The 21,801-nt window shown below is 44.4% G+C and overlaps 1 protein-coding gene across 3 annotated transcripts in view; it reads left to right on the top strand.

The window, feature by feature from the left end:
* Positions 1-3,552: 3,552 nt before the first annotated feature.
* Positions 3,553-21,801, top strand: part of LOC129867987 (serine/arginine repetitive matrix protein 3-like) — a 163,008-nt gene continuing 144,759 nt past the window's right edge. For all 3 annotated transcript variants that reach the window (XM_055941522.1, XM_055941524.1, XM_055941525.1), the window contains exon 1: positions 3,553-3,755. The gene's annotated coding sequence lies outside the window, so the exon portion shown is untranslated. The remainder of the gene's footprint in view (positions 3,756-21,801) is intronic.

The following is a 21,801-nucleotide window of genomic DNA, read 5'->3' on the forward strand; positions in this document are numbered from 1 at the left end:
GGCAGACACAGACGAGGAGAGAATGGACAGGAGAACGATGGAGAGGGATAGAAAGCAATTCCTTCGCTAAGTATCTCTACCTGAAATACATGATCTAAGAAACTGATAGTTCGTATTCAGCAGTCAAAGTATTTACTTTGACTTATTTACTTTGAAGAACAACTAAAATAGTGATTTTGTCAGACAGCATAGACTGCAGCTCTGTAGAGATGAGATAATGACTTGGAATTAAATAATACAGTCAACAAAAACTAAAACTAAAACAAATAGAATGTGTAAGGGCTATTTGACTAAGAAGGAGAGTGATGGAGTGGTATGGTTTGGTTTGGGATGAGTTAGACCGCAGAGTGAAGGAAAAGAAGCCAACAAGTGCTCAGCATATGTGGGAATTCCTTCAAGACTGTTAAAAAAGTATTCCAGGTGAAGCTGATTGAGAGAATGCCAAGAGTGTGCAAAGCTGTCATCAAGGCAAAGGGTGGCTACTTGGAAGAATCTAAAATATAACATTTATTTTGATTTGTTTAACACTTTTTTGGTTACTACATGATTCTATGTGTGTTATTTCATAGTTTTGATGTCTTCACTATTATTCTACAACGTAGAAACGATAGTTGATCCGAGAGCCATCTATTTAGAGAGATGGGACTTTGAGTTTTTCCTGCATTATGATGCATTTACATGACACTAGAACATTCTATGGCAGCCATGTTTGCGCCCCATTAGAACTGGAATTGTTAAAAGGGAAACTGCCACTGCCATTTGCGATATTACAACAACAAAGAAGTTACAAGCAACAAACACTTTTTACAAATATTTTTTCCCCTCTGACATCATTACATGCGTAGTAGAACGGCAGCATATGAACAACCCCCCCCCCCCCACGGGCTCCCCAACTCTGCTTCATCAACAAAACAATAACAATAACAGCGGCCGTGGGGAAGACAGTGATGCTTCCTTTCCCCTACTGCGGATTCCATCTTTAACATGACATTATGTAACGGTCTAGAATTAGAACAATATTCAACATTCTAGAAGTTGTCCCAGCTCTCTGTCTGTCTCTGGTTTATCCCAGACCAATGTGAAAACACCCAACGCCTCACCATCTCCTAACGAACCAATGTACTCCAATGACCACAAAACATTTCAAAGCTATACTTTTTTACCTTATAATCTTAGCTATAACCTCTCTGTAGGCCTCAGTGCTTGATTTGGGATGAAAGAAGTGCAGGAGCTGTATTTTTCCATGTTGGTCCATTAGACTGTGTTCACTGAAATTCACACCTGACATTATGCTATAGAGACCTTGGACAATTCACTGTTAAAGAGTTCATACACATTTTCCATGACTTTTAATCAAATGTTCATGACTATTATTATAGCCTACATGAAAAAAAAAAAGCATTATTGATACTGGAAAACAGCTGTGTCTGATCCCATGAAGGCCTTCCATCACCTGCCGTTGTGCCCTTGATCAAGGCTCTTTAACCCCCCCCCCCCCCCCCCCACAAAGTAGAATTACACTGTCAGTCACATGATGTCAACATCTAGTCAGCCCTCCATCTAGAGACCTCCTGGGTGTGCAGGCTTGGCTTTTGATCCAGCCCTGAAACATCCAAGTCTGCTTCTCAAGGTCCTTTCTGTTGAGCAGCTGATGTTTAGGCTACGGTGTGGTTAGACCTGGGCCTTGAACAAAAGTCTGCAAAACCCATGCAGTAGCTATCCTGGAGGATGGTTGCCACCCTTGATATAAAATAATGCAACATTACAACCAAATACTTTTTTGTCTTTATAAAAGTATTCCTTCATTCAAAGAATCAGGGATCAAATGGATAAGGTAGGCTACTTCCGAGCAAGGTGTCTAACTAGACATGTTTATATACTAGGCTCCTATATTCATGTTTCAAGGGGAGATCTATGCACAGCCAGTTATTTTTCGATTAGGCTATTAGAATCTGTTTTTTTACGTTGTCGCAATTACATGGCTACTTCGGAATCCCAGTTTTCCAACGGCGCAAATGTATTTACACTATCTAGGCTACAGTCCCGTTGGAATGGCGACAACGACACTAATGCTTAGTTAGCTATAGGCAACTAGCGAGATAACTGCTACAAGTTATGTTTGGAATTTGTTATCTAGTTAGTCTGTTTCGCTGTCATTATTTTATACCTGCTGCTGAAATGTCGAGTTCTCTCTCGGGAAACGGGCCTCTTGCACTGGCACACACCAGACACACACTGAAGGGTCATTCCGACAATGGCTGATATGTCGATTTTTTTGTTGTTGTGATTGATAATATTTAAAGGTGTTCCTTCAAAGATTATATTAACAAAATTTAAGAAAGTAATTTCCATGACTTTTCATGACCTCAACAAACCCTAATTTGACAATTTTGATCAGGGCATTATGCGCATTCAGGCTGGCCCATTTTCAATCTGCGCAATCTTGTATTGTCACGCACAGATTCACAGACTAGCGGCAAATAAACGTGAACAAAATAGAATCAGGAAATGATTTCCCACTCTCAAATACTATGCAATCCATATCCCGCCTTCATCCCGGTTTGATAAACTTGTTTCGCCTCGTTGTGTGAATCTGGGTAGGCAATAGGCTATTTTGGTTTAAGTGGGCTCCCGAGTGGTGCAGCGGTCTGAGACACTGCTTATCCGTGCAAGACGCGTCACTACAGATCCTGTTTCGAATCCAGGCTGTATAACCGTGATTGGGAGCCCCCGTATGGCGGATAGGCCGTCAATGTAAATAAGAATTGGTTTTTAACAGACTTGCCTAGTTTAAATAAAACAATTATGGAGGAGCTGGTAAGCAATTTCCCAAACATTAGAAGTGCCGGTACGGTGTCCGGACAGCTCTGACGCAAATCAAGCACTGATAGTCCTACTTCAGATAATGGACTTTTACGGATTGTTTTTATAGCACTCAAATCATTTTTTAATTACAATTTCTGTGCTCTGTTGTCCCAATAAAATTAATCTGAGTATATGGAGGCAGAGTCAACTGAACGGGTCGCTTCTCAATCCACGTAGGCTATTATAACTGTGAATTAAATATTAATCTATGCTCTTTTGAAATGGCATATGGTAACACAGCTACCAAGTCTATTTAACTTGTCTGTACTAATTGTCTATCTCAGTTTATTGTTGCATTGTATATTGGAAGTATTATCTTTACCCAACAACGCTCTATCCCCTGCTTAATAAAACCCTGTATTTACATAGTGTCTTGAATGCAAATAGATGAGCCATAGGTTTCCTACAGACCAAGGACAGAGTGGGGTTTTTACATGCACACTAATTATTCGATATGAATCTGTTTATGCCAATACTCTAAACAATCAGCATGGGCTTGCGGTCAAAACGGCCACGCTAGATGGCGCCTTCCGAACGTAAACGTCAAATATCACCCTTCCAGGCTTTTGTAGACTATTTTTTTTTATCAGACAGCGTCCTTTGCATTGTTCATGGATGAAACGTTCCCTCCCATCCGGTAGAGGTCGCTGTGCAGTATGATGGCGAGGAGCGCTGTGTTTTTACAGCACTGCTTAGCTGCTTCGTGCGCTGTCCACTTCAGCACCAGGCAGGAGAAAAGTCAGCTCGAGATTGGGAATCCAGGACCACGGACAAATCCTTCATAAGAGGACGGCACCCCTCAGCGTCACACGTTGTCCGAAATACAGAAACACTCACCGCTGTCGGCCGTCCAACAATTCCCTTATTCAGGAGAGAGGGATACGAATAAGGTAAGAGAAATCACATCACCTCGTGCTTTGTCATAGAAGAGGAATTAAGTTGACAAGCTCGCGACAGCAGGGCTGTTCGCGCATCGGTAAAGAATGAACGGTAGCTCAAACCCCGTTAGCACACTCAGGCTGGACGAAATGAACAGATTAACTTTGCAGTTATATTTTACTATTACTTCTGTGTAAACACGACAGTTTGTTTTGTTAGCGTAAAATTGAGCGTTCGAGAAATGTCCGTGTACAAACAAATACCGTTATTGTTGTTTAACCACACAGATCGTGGCGCTGCAGATGTCCCTGTTTTTTGTACTAATCGATTTCCGGAGCTCTGTTGCCTGCTACTTCTTTCATTCGTAGGTTCATGCTTTTATATGTTTACCGTAACCGTTCAGTGAACGGGTTGTTCATAATCATTTTATCCTCAAATATGAGCCGCGCTGATATGAGTTTGGGGGATGACATAGTTCATTGGATATGCTTGGAGGATATGTGTATATAGCGTGCTACTATCATTCATCTTACCTGATAGTGAATCAAATGGATTAGTATGTTTGATAATAATCGTCCTATTCAAGACTACCTTCCCTGAGCCATTATTGAAATCATACACAATTTTACATTTCATACTATCATATGATGAATCCTGACTGAGTGTGATGAATGTCCTTGATGTCCCCGACATAAATGATAACGGTGCAGTGTACAGAATGAAATTGACCGGCATCCTTGAATACAGGAATCCACATCAGTTCAGGTGACTACTCTCAATTCAATGGGTAAATTGCTCCCATTTCACTATGGCTCCAGGTGCATTTTACACTGGTTTAGCAGTGGGTCTGACATAGTTCTGCATGGAGGTAGACACTTTAAAAAAATAAGTAAATATAGCATACACATGGCAAGCATCGAAAGACAGGCAGTGTCATCCTAATCATTATTGCTGGGAACAACTTTACCATGTTCTTTGGGCTGAGGAACTGGTTGTACAGAAGTCGTTGGTTGTCATACGATGTTATTGTTTATTGGCATACTGTAAATTGGTTGTCATACTGTAAATTGGTTGTCATACTGTAAATTGGTTGTCAAACTGTAAATTGGTTGTCATACTGTAAATTGGTTGTCATACTGTAAATTGGTTGTCAAACTGTGAATTGGTTGTCATACTGTAAATTGGTTGTCATACTGTAAATTGGTTGTCATAGTGTAAATTGGTTGTCAAACTGTAAATTGGTTGCCATACTGTAAATTGGTTGTCATACTGTAAATTGGTTGTCATACTGTAAATTGGTTGTCATACGGTGTAACAGTTGGTTGTCACATGGTGTAACAGTTGGTTGTTGTGTTAGGTGTGTCCTGATAAGTGTCATCCAATGTTACTGTGAGTGTTCAAAATCAAACAACATTTTATTTGTCACATGTTACAGTGAAATGCTTTTCTTGCCCTTAAATGCCCTTAACCAACAATGCAGTTTTAAGAATAAAAAATAAAATAAATAAATGTAACAAATAATTAAGAAGCAACAATAAAATAACAGTAGCAAGGCTCTATACGGGGGTTCCGGTACAGAGTCAATGTGCGGGGGCACCGGTTAGTCGAGGTAATTGAGGTAATATGTACATGTAGTTAGAGCTCTCACCTTAGCCACCCTTATGCAGCCAGCTAGTCAGCCAGCTAGTCAGTCAGCTAGTCAGCCAGCTAGTCAGCTAGTCAGCCAGCTAGTCAGCCAGCTAGCCAGCTAGTCAGCTAGTCAGCCAGCTAGTTAGCCAACTAGTCAGCTAGCTAGTCAGCTAGTTAGCCAGCTAGTCAGCCAATTAGTCAGCCAGCTAGTCAGCCAACTAGTCAGTCAGCTAGTCAGCCAACTAGTCAGTCAGCTAGTCAGTCAACTAGTCAGCCAACTAGTCAGCCAGCTAGTCAGCCAGCTAGTCAGCCAACTAGTCAGCCAGCTATTCAGTCAGCTAGTCAGCCAGCTAGTCAGTCAGCTAGTCAGCCAGCTATTCAGTCAGCTAGTCAGCCAACTAGTTAGTCAGCTAGTCAGTCAGCTAGTCAGTCAGCTAGTTAGTCAGCTAGTCAGTCAGAAAGTTAGTCAGCTAGTCAGCCAGCAAGTTAGTCAGCTAGTCAGCCAGCTAGTCCAGTCCAGACTAAGAGAGTCCAGACTGATAGAGGGATTAAATTGGTGTGTATTAATATGAAGCTATCTGCTAGCAGAACACAAGGTTGCTAAGAAAGAAACGTGGTTGGAGTCTGTAGTCTGGACAATAGAGACCTACCGTCTGGCCAACAGTAATCTCTAGTCACCTAGTTGGTCTAGATGTTGAAGCTGGTCACTGACCAACTACTCTAAGCTCAAGTCTCTCCTGTACTCTATATCTTTCTGCTTCTCTCTTTCTCTCTCCATTTGAAACCATCTGTCTGCTGTTTTATAAACGTTGTTATTTAATGAGCAATGCCATTTCCCACTGTCTGCTACATCTCTCTCTCTCTCCCTCCCTCACCTCTCTATCCTTCTTCCCGTCTCCCAACAGCCCTAAACACCTCTCTATCCGTCTTCCCGTCTCCCAACGGCCCTAAACACCTCTCTATCCTTCTTCCCGTCTCCCAACGGCCCTAAACACCTCTCTATCCTTCTTCCCGTCTCCCAACGACCCTAAACACCTCTCTATCCGTCTTCCCGTCTCCCAACGGCCCTAAACACCTCTCTATCCTTCTTCCCGTCTCCCAACAGCCCTAAACACCTCTCTATCCGTCTTCCCGTCTCCCAACGGCCCTAAACACCTCTCTATCCTTCTTCCCGTCTCCCAACAGCCCTAAACACCTCTCTATCCTTCTTCCCGTCTCCCAACGGCCCTAAACACCTCTCTATCCTTCTTCCCGTTTCCCAACGGCCCTAAACACCTCTCTATCCGTCTTCCCGTCTCCCAACGGCCCTAAACACCTCTCTATCCTTCTTCCCGTCTCCCAACGGCCCTAAACACCTCTCTATCCTTCTTCCCGTCTCCCAACGGCCCTAAACACCTCTCTATCCGTCTTCCCGTCTCCCAACGGCCCTAAACACCTCTCCCTACACAGATCGGCGTGTCTCTCTCTCTCTCCCTCCCTCACCTCTCTATCTGTCTTCCCGTCTCCCAACGGCCCTAAACACCTCTCTATCCTTCTTCCCGTCTCCCAACGGCCCTAAACACCTCTCTATCCGTCTTCCCGTCTCCCAACGGCCCTAAACACCTCTCCCTACACAGATCGGCGTGTCTCTCTCTCTCTCCCTCCCTCACCTCTCTATCTGTCTTCCCGTCTCCCAACGGCCCTAAACACCTCTCTATCCTTCTTCCCGTCTCCCAACGGCCCTAAACACCTCTCTATCCGTCTTCCCGTCTCCCAACGGTCCTAAACACCTCTCTATCCGTCTTCCCGTCTCCCAACGGCCCTAAACACCTCTCTATCCGTCTTCCCGTCTCACAACGGCCCTAAACACCTCTCTATCCTTCTTCCCGTCTCCCAACGGCCCTAAACACCTCTCTATCCGTCTTCCCGTCTCCCAACAGCCCTAAACACCTCTCTATCCGTCTTCCCGTCTCCCAACGGCCCTCTACACCTCTCTATCCTTCTTCCCGTCTCCCAACGGCCCTAAACACCTCTCTATCCGTCTTCCCGTCTCCCAACGGCCCTAAACACCTCTCTATCCGTCTTCCAGTCTCCCAACGGCCCTAAACACCTCTCTATCTGTCTTCCCGTCTCCCAACGGCCCTAAACACCTCTCTATCCGTCTTCCCGTCTCCCAACAGCCCTAAACACCTCTCTATCCGTCTTCCCGTCTCCCAACAGCCCTAAACACCTCTCTATCCTTCTTCCCGTCTCCCAACGGCCCTAAACACCTCTCTATCCTTCTTCCCGTCTCCCATTGGCCCTAAACACCTCTCTATCCGTCTTCCCGTCTCCCAATGGCCCTAAACACCTCTCTATCCTTCTTCCCGTCTCCCAACGGCCCTAAACACCTCTCTATCCTTCTTCCCGTCTCCCAACGGCCCTAAACACCTCTCTATCCGTCTTCCCGTCTCCCAATGGCCCTAAACACCTCTCCCTACACAGATCGGCGGGTTGTTAAATCCAAACAGTAAATGTTAGTGCACAACGGGTGGCAGCGGTAGTTCTCCCTAATTCAAAGACAGCGATTCCTTCCAAATGATGTTCTTATCTTTGAGCAGCAGGGAGAACAAAGCCAGAAACTGTTCCCCTTCATTCCCCTTAAACCACCAGGCAGCACCGGGGTGGGCTGGGTTGTGTGTTTGTGTGGATCCCATGTAGTGTGATCCAGGAAGTCTCTTTCAGATCTGTACTATCAAGGGCTTTATTTACTAGTTCTAATGGTGCAAAGGATTTCAATCTGTATTGTTTAGCATTTTCAGTAGACAGACGAGTGTAGTTAGCACCTTCCAGTCTTCTAGTTGGGTTAATTAATATAAAATATTACAGAAAGACAAGCCCCCAGTCTCCCCTGTCTTTCAGCCCCATACTGTACTCCCAGGGACTCCACACACAGTGCTGGTGGCCATATTAAAAGGCCTCTGTTCCCATCCATATTTCAACCTATCACCCTCCATGCACACACACACAAACACACACCCACACACATGCATGTGTGTGGGTGAGTGAGAGAAAAAGAGAGAGAGAGAGAGAGAGCGAGGAGAAAGAGAGAGGAGAGAGGAGAGAGAGAGTTGATGTCATCTGGCTCACGTATCTGTGTGTCTCTGTGTGTCTCTGTGTGTCTCTGTGTGTCTCTGTGTGTCTCTGTGTGTAAGCCTACTGTCTGTCTGGAGTAGCTCAGTCCTGGACCCAATGGACTGTTCCTCATAGATGGGAGAATGTATACTTCCCCTGCATTCAAGACTCCCTCTGGCTAAAATAATTAAAATAAATAGTGGGTTCCTCAAGGGTTCTACGGGAGGGCTATGCAACCATAATGACTCATAGAACCCAGTGAGCTCATCAATGGTTCTTTACAGTTCACAAACGTTATTTTTTTTCTTTCTCTCTTTTAGTGATAATTAAAATGTAGGGGAAGCGGCTCATTTGAATATTTTGGGGTGTGATTTGCGTACAGCTCTTTTTGTGCAACTTTGAGTGAGAATGACATTCCAGTTGATCTAATGTGTTGCGTTATGCCTTTTACATTTTCTATCAGACTACGGCCAGTGACGGTGACTTGTGAAAGACTCACGTGTGGCCTTGTGTTAATTGAGAACAGTTGACTAAATTAGTCAGTGGTTCTCATTTCTCACCTCGTGGACCTCCAGCTGTTCCAGAGGTAGCTGCCCTTGATTACACTTGTCAATGAGCACAATAATTAATTAAACCTATGACATTTTAACAACATACTGTAATATGGCTGACCAGAATAAAAAACAACCTGTATGCTTCTCCAGATTGTGAAAGGTTCTTTATAGAAACATTCTCCATAAAGGTTCTATAGAGAACCATAATATAGTGTTCTATATAGAACCATAGTGGAACCCTTTTTAAATGGTTCTTTATTGGAACATTCCCCATAAAGGTTCTATAAAGAACCATAAAAAAGTGTGTTTTTAATGTTTTTTTTTATAGCACCATTTAAAAACTTATGGACGTGTTTCTATACAGTATAGTACCAAAAAGGGTTCCGCTACAGTTACCAGCCTAAGAAACCCTATCTGGTACTGTTTAGAAGAATTGTGTGTGTGTGTGTGTGTGTGTGTGTGTGTGTGTGTGTGTGTGTGTGTGTGTGTGTGTGTGTCTGTGTGTGTGTGTGTCTGTGTCTGTGTCTGTGTCTGTGTCTGTGTCTGTGTGTGTCTGTGTGTCTGTGTGTCTGTCTGTCTGTCTGTCTGTCTGTCTGTCTGTCTGTCTGTCTGTCTGTCTGTCTGTCTGTCTGTCTGTCTGTCTGTCTGTCTGTCTGTCTGTCTGTCTGTCTGTCTGTGTGTGTGTGTGTGTGTGTGTGTGTACATGAGTTGCTCTGTAGCCCTCAGCCTCCAAAGCGGATACTACTGAAGAGGGCTTGTGAATCCAGACCCATGGAGCGTTAAAAACGACTCACTACTGAACTGGTAGAGGCTTTAAGATAAGCCACTTTGCTGCTGTTCTCTTCACGTCATTTTCTAAAACTGACATCTGTTTGTAATTGGTGTTGTCAGTTGTATGTCGTGATTTCTCAGATTGGTCTTGAGTAGTGTGTCTGTGTGTGTGGGGTTTTACTATCCTCGTGGGTTTCACAAGTCCTTAGGGTTACAGTTACAGTTAGGAGTAAAGGTTTGGTTAAGGGTTAGGGAAAATAAGTTTTTGAATGGGAATCAATTGTTTGGTCCCCACAAGGATAGTAAAACAAACGTGTGAGTGCGTGTGTGCGTGTGCATGTGTGTGTGTGTGTGTGTGCGTGTGTGCGTGTGTGTGCATGTGTGTGTGTGTGTGCGTGTGCGTGTGCGTGTGCGTGCGTGCTCGTGTTAGCTACCTGACGTATGTGAGAGGAGGTCAGCATTACAGCGTGTGATCTAGATATTCCTTTAGATCAGGAAGAAGCACTGTTTTACATATCCTTTGATCAGAGACAGTCAAGTCTTAGATTCACTCATCAAGCAGAAGGAAAAAACACGAGGTAATATTTAGATCCAAACGGAATCAGTCAGTAACTCAACAAGACACATTTCTATTTTGAACGTTTTATTCGTTAAATGATTTCCTCGGATATATATTACTCAATTAAAACGTAGCGTTGTAATTCATCATTTGTTATGAATTATAAACATTTCCTTTATAAACAAACTCTTCTACAGGGCTAACAGGCGTCTGTGTCACGGCCGTTAAAAGAGGAGGACCAAGGTGCAGTGTGGGTAGCGTACATTTTCCTTTATTGAATCAAAATGACGCCGAACAAAACAATAAACACGACAAAAACAAACCGTGAAGTTAAAGGCTTTGGGCCCTAAACAAAGTCAACTTCCCACAAACACAGGTGGGAAAAAGGGCAGCCTAAGTATGGTTCTCAATCAGAGACAACGATAGACAGCTGTCCCTACCCGGCCAAAACATAGAACTACAAAACATAGAACATAGAATACCCACCCCAACTCACGCCCTGACCAAAACAAAATAGAGACATAAAAAGGATCGGGCGTGACAGTACCCCACCCCCCAAAGGCGCGGACTCCGACTGCAAAACCTAAACCTATAGGGGAGGGACTGGGTGGGCATCTATCAGCGGTGGCGGCTCAGGTGCGGGACGCAGACCCCGCTCCACCACTGGCTCACCCCACTTTGGTGGCACCTCTGGTGCGGGGACCCTCGTCGTCGACACCGGACTGGGGACCCTCGTTGCGGGCCCCGGACTGGGCACCCTCGTTGCGGGCCCCGGACTGGAGACCGTCGCCGGAGGCTCCGGGCTGGAGGCCGTCGCCGGAGGTTCCGGACTGGAGACCGTCGCCAGGGGCTCCGGACTGGAGGCCGACACCGGAGGCTCCGGACTGGAGGCCGTCGCCGGAGGCTCCGGACTGGAGGCCGTCGCCGGAGGCTCCGGACTGGAGGCCGTCGCCGGTGGCTCCGGACTGGAGGCCGTCGCCGGAGGCTCCGGAATGTAGGCCGTCGCCAGAGGCTCCGGACTGGGGACCGTCGCTGGAGGCCTGGTCCTTGGAGGATGCACTGGATGGACCGTGGAGGCGCACTGGAGGTCTGGAGAGCAGGGCTGGCACAACCCGTTCTGGCTGGATGCTCACCCTAGCCCGGCAGATGCGGGGAGCTGGAATGTCTCTCCTCTCCTGGCTTGGGTTACAGGGTCAATTCTGCTTGGATTACAGGGTTAATTCTGCGTGGTTACAGGGTTAATTCTGCATGGTTACATGGTTAATTCTGCGTGGTTACAGGGTTAATTCTGCAAGGTTACAGGGTTAATTCTGCAAGGTTACAGGGTTAATTCTGCGTGGTTACAGGATAAATTCTGCATGGTTACAGGGTTAATTCTGTGTGGTTACAGGGTTAATTCTGCATGGTTACAGGGTTAATTCTGCATGGTTACAGGGTTAATTCTGCAAGGTTACAGGATAAATTCTGCATGGTTACAGGGTTAATTCTGCGTGATTACAGGGTTAATTCTGCGTGGTTACAGGGTTAATTCTGCAAGGTTACAGGATAAATTCTGCATGGTTACAGGGTTAATTCTGCATGGTTACAGGATAAATAAGTTACAACAGAAATAACTCAAAGGCTAATAGTTTATGTATTCATTCTGAGAGGTTCAGGTTATGGTTTGGGGAAGGCTTAAAACAAAATGATTCAAAACAACGAGCTGTTTCCATGAAGTATCATCAAGTGTCCTCATGGTTGGAGTATTGTGAACTGTGGAGGCACGGTGGTCTGAGCAGTGCTCTACAAGCATCACAAGAATGGTTTATTTTTAATATGTGAGCCTTAGCAAGGCATTTATCGACGTTCTCAGGACCTTTACAAACGTCCTAAATCGTGTCTATTTCTAGTGATCAGGCTGGTTTGTGTGTGTGTGTCAGAGAAGGCTGGTGGGAGGAGCTATAGGAAGATGGGCTCCTTGTAAAGGCTGGAATGGAATAATGGAACGGTATGAAACACATCAAACATATGGGATACCACATTTCACTCCGTTCCATGAATCCCGTTCCAGCTTTTACAATGAGCCCGTCCTCCCTTATTAGCTCCTCCCACCAGCCTGTGTGTGGGTGGATGGAGAAGCTGACAGAAGCATGGTGACGTACAGGATGTGAACAGCTGCTGCTAAACTCAACAACCCAACACACACACACACACACACACACACACACACACACACACACACACACACACACACACACACACACACACACACACACACACACACACACACACACTGAATGTCTGGAGTACCTGTTAGACATTACACTCTCATCAACTCCTTCAAACACGCCATGTGCCTTAGAGAGAGAAAGATCAAATTGAAACATTTTCTCTACGCCCCAAAATGTGTCGATTTGCTCCGAAATGAACTTTAAATCTATTGTTTTTCTCTTCTCTGTCACGAGTTGGTGTCACGATCGTCATAATAAGCGGACCAAGGCGCAGCGGGATATGAGGACATCTTCTTTTATTAGAGATGACGAAACACGAAACGAACACTTTTACAAAACAAAACAACAAACGACCGTGAAGCTACAAACGTTAGTGCACACACAAGCTACTAACGTTCAACATAGACAATTACCCACATTAACCTAAAGCCTATGGCTGCCTTAAATATGGCTCCCAATCAGAGACAACAATAAACAGCTGTCTCTGATTGAGAACCAAACCAGGCAACCATAGACTTTCCTAAACACCTACACTGAACACTACCCCATTCACTATACAAAACCCCCTAAACAATACACACACCCTCAACTAGACAAAACACACAAACATCCCCCATGTCACACCCTGACCTAACTAAACTAATAAAGACAATCAATATAACAAAGGCCAGGGTGTGACAGTTGGTTGGTGGGGGATATGGATGTGGCTACACAGACCCACGAGCCCCTGCTGCCCCTCGTGAGGAGTTTTGTTTTTTGTTGGCCCCCACCCCCATCAAAGTTGCCCGTCATAAACAGCTCTACTGTACAAGTAATGGCATCATGATTCAGCTGTGTAGACATCTCAGCTCTCTCCAAGAAAAGAGACATCTTTTTTTGCAAAGACTTCACAATGTGATGGATAGCAATGATACCATGTTGGAGGCAGAGAAACAGACAGAGAAACAGACAGAGAAACAGGCTGAGAAACAGGCCGAGAAACAGACAGAGAAACAGGCAGTCAAACAGAGAAACAGACAGAGAAACAGACAGAGAAACAGGCAGAGAAACAGGCAGAGAAACAGGCAGAGAAACAGACAGAGAAACAGGCAGAGAAACAGGCAGAGAAACAGACAGAGAAACAGGCCGAGAAACAGACAGAGAAACAGACAGAGAAACAGACAGAGAAACAGGCAGTCAAACAGAGAAACAGACAGAGAAACAGACAGAGAAACAGACAGAGAAACAGACGGAGAAACAGGCAGAGAAACAGGCAGAGAAACAGACAGAGAAACAGACAGAGAACAGACAGAGAAACAGGCAGAGAAACAGACAGAGAAACAGACAGAGAAACAGACAGAGAAACAGGCAGAGAAACAGACAGAGAAACAGGCCGAGAAACAGACAGAGAAACAGGCAGAGAAACAGACAGAGAAACAGACAGAGAAACAGGCAGAGAAACAGACAGAGAAACAGGCAGAGAAACAGGCAGAGAAACAGGCAGAGAAACAGGCAGAGAAACAGACAGAGAAACAGGCAGAGAAACAGGCAGAGAAACAGACAGAGAAACAGGCAGAGAAACAGACAGAGAAACAGACAGAGAAACAGGCAGAGAAACAGGCAGAGAAACAGACAGAGAAACAGACAGAGAAACAGGCAGAGAAACAGACAGAGAAACAGGCAGAGAAACAGGCAGAGAAACAGGCAGAGAAACAGGCAGAGAAACAGGCAGAGAAACAGAGAAGGCCTGAACAATGCTGTGAATGCAGCTCCTCGTCCCTGGCTGCCTCTCTCTCTTTAACAGGGAATGTTTGACTTCATTGCTCCTTATTGGAAATAGGTACACACACACACACACACACACACACACACACACACACACACACACACACACACACACACACACACACACACACACACACACACACACACACACACACACACACACACACACACACACACACACACTTATAGAGAATTGGAAAACCGTAGGTGGTTGGAGGGGACAGGCAGGGAGTAGCGTGGGTGGCAGTAGGAGGCGAGAGCCCAATTTACGTTGCTGCGCTCCTCTGAGGCTAGCGCTACGGCCTCTCTTAGTCACGGGGCGTAACGACAGACACACACACATAAACAGGGGCTGCATGGAGGCACATAGAGGGAAGACGGAGATGAAGGGGGCCGTTTTAGTATTGTTATTGTATTGAAATCAGAGCATTTGTCCGCGTGATAACATGTTAGACATGGCAAAATGTATAGAACTGCAAGAAAAAATAGCTTTATGTTACGTCCAGATCCTGGTTATATTACCTCCAGATCCTGGTTATATTACTACCAGATCCTGGTTATATTACTACCAGATCCTGGTTGTATTACCTCCAGATCCTGGTTATATTACCTCCAGATCCTGGTTATATTACTACCAGATCCTGGTTATATTACCTCCAGATCCTAGTTATATTACTACCAGATCCTGGTTATATTACTACCAGATCCTTGTTATATTACCTCCAGATCCTGGTTATATTACTACCAGATCCTGGTTATATTACTACCAGATCCTGGTTATATTCCTACCAGATCCTGGTTATATTACTACCAGATCCTGGTTATATTACTACCAGACCCTGGTTATATTACCTCCAGATCCTGGTTATATTACTACCAGATCCTGGTTATATTACCTCCAGATCCTGGTTATATTACCTCCCGATCCTGGTTATATTACCTCCAGATCCTGGTTATATTACTACCAGATCCTGGTTATATTACTACCAGACCCTGGTTATATTACTACCAGATCCTGGTTATATTACTACCAGATCCTGGTTATATTACCTCCAGATCCTGGTTATATTACTACCAGATCCTGGTTATATTACTACCAGACCCTGGTTATATTACTACCAGATCGGTTATATTACTACCAGATCCTGGTTATATTACCTCCAGGTTCGGGTTATATTACCTCCAGATCCTGGTTATAGTACTACCAGATCCTGGTTATATTACTACCAGATCCTGGTTATATTACTACCAGATCCTGGTTATATTACTTCCAGATCCTGGTTATATTACTACTAGATCCTGGTTATATTACTACCAGATCCTGGTTATATTACTACAAGATCCTGATTATATTACTACCAGATCCTGGTTATATTAATTCCAGATCCTGGTTATATTGCCTCCAGATCCTGGTTATATTACTACCAGATCCTGGTTATATTACCTCCAGATCCTGGTTATATTACTACCAGATCCTGGTTATATTACTTCCAGATCCTGGTTATATTACCTCCAGATCCTGGTTATATTACTACCAGATCCTGGTTATATTACCTCCAGATCCTGGTTATATTACTACCAGATCCTGGTTATATTACTACCAGATCCTGGTTATATTACTACCAGATCCTGGTTATATTACTACCAGATCCTGGTTATATTACTACCAGATCCTGGTTATATTACTACAAGATCCTGGTTATATTACTACCAGATCCTGGTTATATTAACTCCAGATCCTGGTTATATTACTACCAGATCTTGGTTATATTACCTCCAGATCCTGGTTATATTACCTCCAGATCCTGGTTATATTACTACCAGATCATGGTTATATTGCCTCCAGATCCTGGTTATATTACTACCAGATCCTGGTTATGTTACCTCCAGATCCTGGTTATATTACCTCCAGGTTCTGGTTATATTACCTCCAGATCCTGGTTATATTACTACCATTATATTACTACCAGACCCTGGTTATATTACCTCCAGATCCTGGTTATATTACTACCAGATCCTGGTTATATTACTACCAGATCCTGGTTATATTACTACCAGATCCTGGTTATATTACTTCCAGATCCTGGTTATGTTACCACCAGATCCTGGTTATATTAGCACTGGAACCTGGTTATGTTACCAATTTGATAAAAAAAGAGTCAGCCCGCAGAGACTGAAGATGGGGCATTCGCTTGGCTTTGTGAGATTCTCAATGCTTTTGTTAAACCCCTTTTGTGGATCTTTTCACTTTTAAGGGGTGTGATTTGAAGATTTGCTTTCTCAGCAAGACAGGACAGGAGGATAGGCCTGTTAGATTTTTTCATGGGGTTTTATCCCTTCTCCTAGCATCAGCAGTGTTTAGGTTGTCAGTCTTTTATGATGTTCCACAGTTATTCTATTTGCTGTTTAATATGCTTGTTTGGTTCCTACAGAGACGATGAGCTCACAACTGCATCAGTAAATAACGTCCGCGACTGCAATAAGTGATGCTTCATTTCTGAATGCAGCTGCCTGAATCATTGCTCCAAGAGAGGAGAGAGAGAGAAATAGAGAGTAGAGAGGGAGAAGGGAGGTACAGTAAGAGAGGGAGAAAGAATAAAGAGGGAAAGGGAGAAAACAGAAAGAGAGAGTGGAAAGGGAAAGATGGAGAAGAGATAAGAAAAGAGAGAGATGGAGAAGAGATAAGGAAAGAGAGAGATGGAGAAGAGATATGGAAAGGGAGAGATGGAGAAGAGATAGGGAGAGATGGAGAACAGATATGGAAAGGGAGAGATGGAGAAGAGAAGGAAAGAGAGAGATGGAGAAGAGATATGGAAAGGGAGAGATGGAGAAGAGATATGGAGAAGAGATAGGGAGAGATGGAGAAGAGATATGGAAAGGGAGAGATGGAGAAGAGATAAGGAAAGAGAGAGATGGAGAAGAGATATGGAAAGGGAGAGATGGAGAAGAGATATGGAGAAGAGATAGGGAGAGATGGAGAAGAGAAGGAAAGAGAGAGATGGAGAAGAGATATGGAAAAGGAGAGATGGAGAAGAGATATGGAGAGATGGAGAAGAGATAAGGAGAGATGGAGAAGAGATAAGGAAAGGGAGAGATAGAGAAGAGATATATGGAAAGGGAGCGATGGAGAAGAGATATGGAAAGGGAGAGATGGAGAAGAGATATGGAGAGATGGAGAAGAGATATGGAGAGATGGAGAAGAGAAATGGAGAGATGGAGAAGAGATATGGAAAGGGAGAGATGGAGAAGAGATATATGGAAAGGGAGAGATGGAGAAGAGATATGGAGAGATGGAGAAGAGATAAGGAGAGATGGAGAAGAGATAAGGAAAGGAAAGGGAGAGATGGAGAAGAGATATATGGAAAGGGAGCGATGGAGAAGAGATATGGAGAGATGGAGAAGAGATATGGAAAGGGAGAGATGGAGAAGAGATATGGAGAGATGGAGAAGAGATAAGGAGAGATGGATAAGAGATAAGGAAAGGGAGAGATGGAGAAGAGATATATGGAAAGGGAGCGATGGAGAAGAGATATGGAAAGGGAGAGATGGAGAAGAGATATGGAGAGATGGAGAAGAGATATGGAGAGATGGAGAAGAGATATGGAAAGGGAGAGATGGAGATGAGATATGGAGAAGAGATATGGAAAAAACAGAAGATAAAAGAGATGCTACGGTAGCTAGCTTATTAACCGTAGGAGGTGCTGACTGCCTCCCTGTCTACTCCGCTGGCTGCTGAAGCACACGGCCAGGGGAAATGAGCTTGAAGGAAAGGGCAGCCTGGCAGCCATGTTCTCCAGGTGACCTTCTTTCAGAGTGGCAAAACGGGGAAGAGCGTGGTGGAGGGGGCCACATGACCTTTTTCCAGCCCAGTGGAGATGGCTGGCCCTGGGTCACAGGCTTTCTGAGCCCAGCCTGTAGCATCTATCCTCCAGGCCTGGTTAATAACACAGTGGCTTTGATTGGCCTCTCAGCTCGCCCAGCCCTTTGTGTCCTGATCCACTACACAATGGGAGCTGTCCGTCAGGAGCTCTGAGCTTTAAAAAGGACTGCATGGATGGTAGGCAGAGGGAGAGACAGCGAGAGAGAGAAGAGAGATAGAGAGAGAGAAAGAAAGAAAGAGGGAGGGAGAGAGAGAGAGAGAGAAGAGAGATAGAGAGAGAGAAAGAAAGAAAGAGGGAGGGAGAGAGGGATAGAGAGAGAGAAAGAAAGAAAGAAAGAGGGAGGGAGAGAGGGATAGAGAGAAGAGAGAGAAGAGAGAGAGGCAGAGCAGATTTAATTCCCACAGGATTTCACAGAGCAGAAAGAATCAGAGCTGGATGAGACAGTCAGGTTAGCGTTTTTCATCATGGATCTTGTTTTGGAGGTAGCTCTGCAGTGTGGTCACTAGCTGGCACAGCCACAAAGTCTGCTTTTAAACCTAACTCTAACCTTAACCCTAACCACACTGCCAACCCTAACCCTAACCTTAACCCTAACCACACTGCCAACCCTAATGCCAAACCCTAATCTTAACCCTAACCACACTGCTAACCCTAATGCCAAACCCTAATCTTAACTCTAACCACACTGCTAACCCTAACCCTAATCTTAACCCTAACCACACTGCCAACCCTAACCCTAATCTTAACCCTAAACACACTGCTAACCCTAACCCTAATCTTAACCCTAACCACACTGCCAACCCTAATGCCAAACCCTAATCTTAACCCTAACCACACTGCTAACCCTAATCCTAATCTTAACCCTAACCACACTGCTAACCCTAACCTTGAATTAAGACCAAAGAAAACATTTTTAGTTTTCATGAATTTTTACAATATAGCCAATTTGGACTTTGCAGCTGGCCCATGTAGCAGAAATTGCTCAGTTCTGCCTCCAGGACAAGACTATAAACATCCACCTGCTATAGAGAGGGATGAGAAGGAGAGAAGCAGTTTTAGCGATCAGATGTTTATCTCTCCGTCTTCTCTGTCTGATCAGTATTCTACCTCTGTCTCCTCCATCCGTTAACCCAACAGTACAGCAACAGATCCTCTGGTGGGTTTAGGAGAGACTGGTGTCGGGGGGGATTTCATGCCCCCTTTTCCATTAGGGAGGTAGAAACAGTGGAGTCCACCTCCCTTCCCTGGGCCCCACTACCACAGAAAGTTGTGGATTGTGAACCCTAGGATGAGAGAGAGAGAGAGAGAGAGAGAGAGAGAGAGTGGGGGGGGGGGGGGGGGGGGGGGGGGAGAGTCCAGGGAGATGAGAGGAGACTAGTCCAGGGAGATGAGAGGAGACTAGTCCAGGGAGATGAGTGGAGCCTAGTCCAGGGAGATGAGAAGAGGATGGAGAAGAGGATAAGGAAAGGGAGAGATGGAGAAGAGATAGGGAAAGGGAGAGATGGATTAGAGATAAGGAACCACCGTGTCTTTGTGAGACACAGAGTAGGTGAACGGATGATCTCTGCATGTGTGGTTCCCACCGTGAAGCATGGAGGAGGAGGTGGGATGGTGTGGGAGTGCTTTACTGATGACACTGTCAGTGATTTATTTAGAATTCATGGCACACTTAACCAGCATGGCTACCACAGCATTCTGCAGCGATACGCCAACCAATCTGGTCTGTGCTTAGTGGTGACTAGCATTTGTTTTTCAACAGGACAATGACCCAAAACACACCTCCAGGCTGTGTAAGGGCTATTTGACCAATGAGAGTGATGGAGTGCTGCATCAGATGACCTGGCCTCAACAATCACGCGAGCTCACCCCAATTGAGATGGTTTGGGATGAGTTGGACCGCAGAGTGAAGGAAAAGCAGCCAACAAGTGCTAAGTATATGTGGGAACTCCTTCAAGACTGTTGGAAAAGCATTCCACGTGAATCTGGTTGAGAGAATGCCAAGAGTATGCAAAGCTGTTTAAAAAACAAAAAAACATGTCTAGAAAAATAACCTCAATCTAATGGTGACACCTCGTTGCTCATTTACAAAAGGTACAAAAAAAAACAAGAAACGCAATAAGACATGTGAAACCACGAGAAACCATGAAAAAACCATGAGAAACCATAAGAAACCCTTGAGAAAACATGAGAAACAATGAGAAAACATGAGAAAACATGAGAAACAATGAGAAAACATGAGAAAACATGAGAAACAATGAGAAAACATGAGAAACCATGAGAAACAATGAGAAAACATGAGAAAACATGAGAAAACATGAGAAACCATGAGAAACACTGAGAAAACATGAGAAAACATGAGAAACCATGAAAGGCATAGGGTGGCTACTTAGAAGAATCTCAAATATAAAATGTATTTTGATTTGTTTAACACTTTTTTGGGTTACTACATGATTCCATGTGTGTTATTTCATAGTTTGATGTCTTTTCTATTATTGTACAATGTAGAAAATAGTAAAAATAAAGAAAAACCCTTGAATGAGTAGGTCTGTCCAAACTTTTGACTGGTACTGTACATACATTTAAACAATTGATTTTCAGGACAGACTCTTAAAAGTTTATGATCTAGGAAAACGGAACCTGTATGTGAATATTCGAAGTTATTACATTTTTTACATTTTATTATTATTTACCCTCATTTTCTCCACAATTTCATGATATCCAATTACGATCTTGCAACTCCCCAATGTGCTCGGTGAAGGTCAAGGCATTCGTCCTCCGAAACATGATCCCCCAACCCGGCCTTCTTAACCAATGTGTCAGAAGAAACATGATCCCCCAACCCGGCCTTCTTAACCAATGTGTCAGAAGAAACATGATCCCCCAACCCGGCCTTCTTAACCAATGTGTCAGAAGAAACATGATCCCCCAACCCGGCCTTCTTAACCAATGTGTCAGAAGAAACATGATCCCCCAACCCGGCCTTCTTAACCAATGTGTCAGAAGAAACATGATCCCCCAACCCGGCCTTCTTAACCAATGTGTCAGAAGAAACATGATCCCCCAACCCGGCCTTCTTAACCAATGTGTCAGAAGAAACATCGCTGATGACCGAAGTCAGCCTGCAGGCGTCCAGCTCACCACAAGCGTGTGATGAGCCAAGTAATCCCCCCCCCGGCCAAACCCTGACCTAACCCGGCGCCTCCCTTTGGGACTCCCAGTCACAGCCGGTTATGACACAGTCTGGGATCGAACCCGGGTCTGTAGTGACACCTCAAGCCTTAGACGCTGCGCCACTCTGGAGGCCCTTTATTGATCACTTACATTTAGTTCAATATGGATAAAACACTACATTAACTAGAATGCATTAGCTTAACCTTCAAGTTGACCAAAAAAGCCTTCCAAAAAGAAACCAAGCAAATGAAAATAGTTTGATGGAAATATAACTGGCTATTTTAAGCACTTAGATTAAAATAGTATATAAACATTGTTTCCAGAGAAAAGTTGTATTTTCTTTGGTGTCTGGAAGTCTGAGTGGTCAGATTCAATGAAACTCTCATGTTCTGTGACTGATTGGAATTACTTTGAATTGAACCACA

Source organism: Salvelinus fontinalis, chromosome 13 (assembly GCF_029448725.1).
Source record: "Salvelinus fontinalis isolate EN_2023a chromosome 13, ASM2944872v1, whole genome shotgun sequence".
In the NCBI taxonomy this organism is placed as follows: Eukaryota; Metazoa; Chordata; class Actinopteri; order Salmoniformes; family Salmonidae; genus Salvelinus; species Salvelinus fontinalis.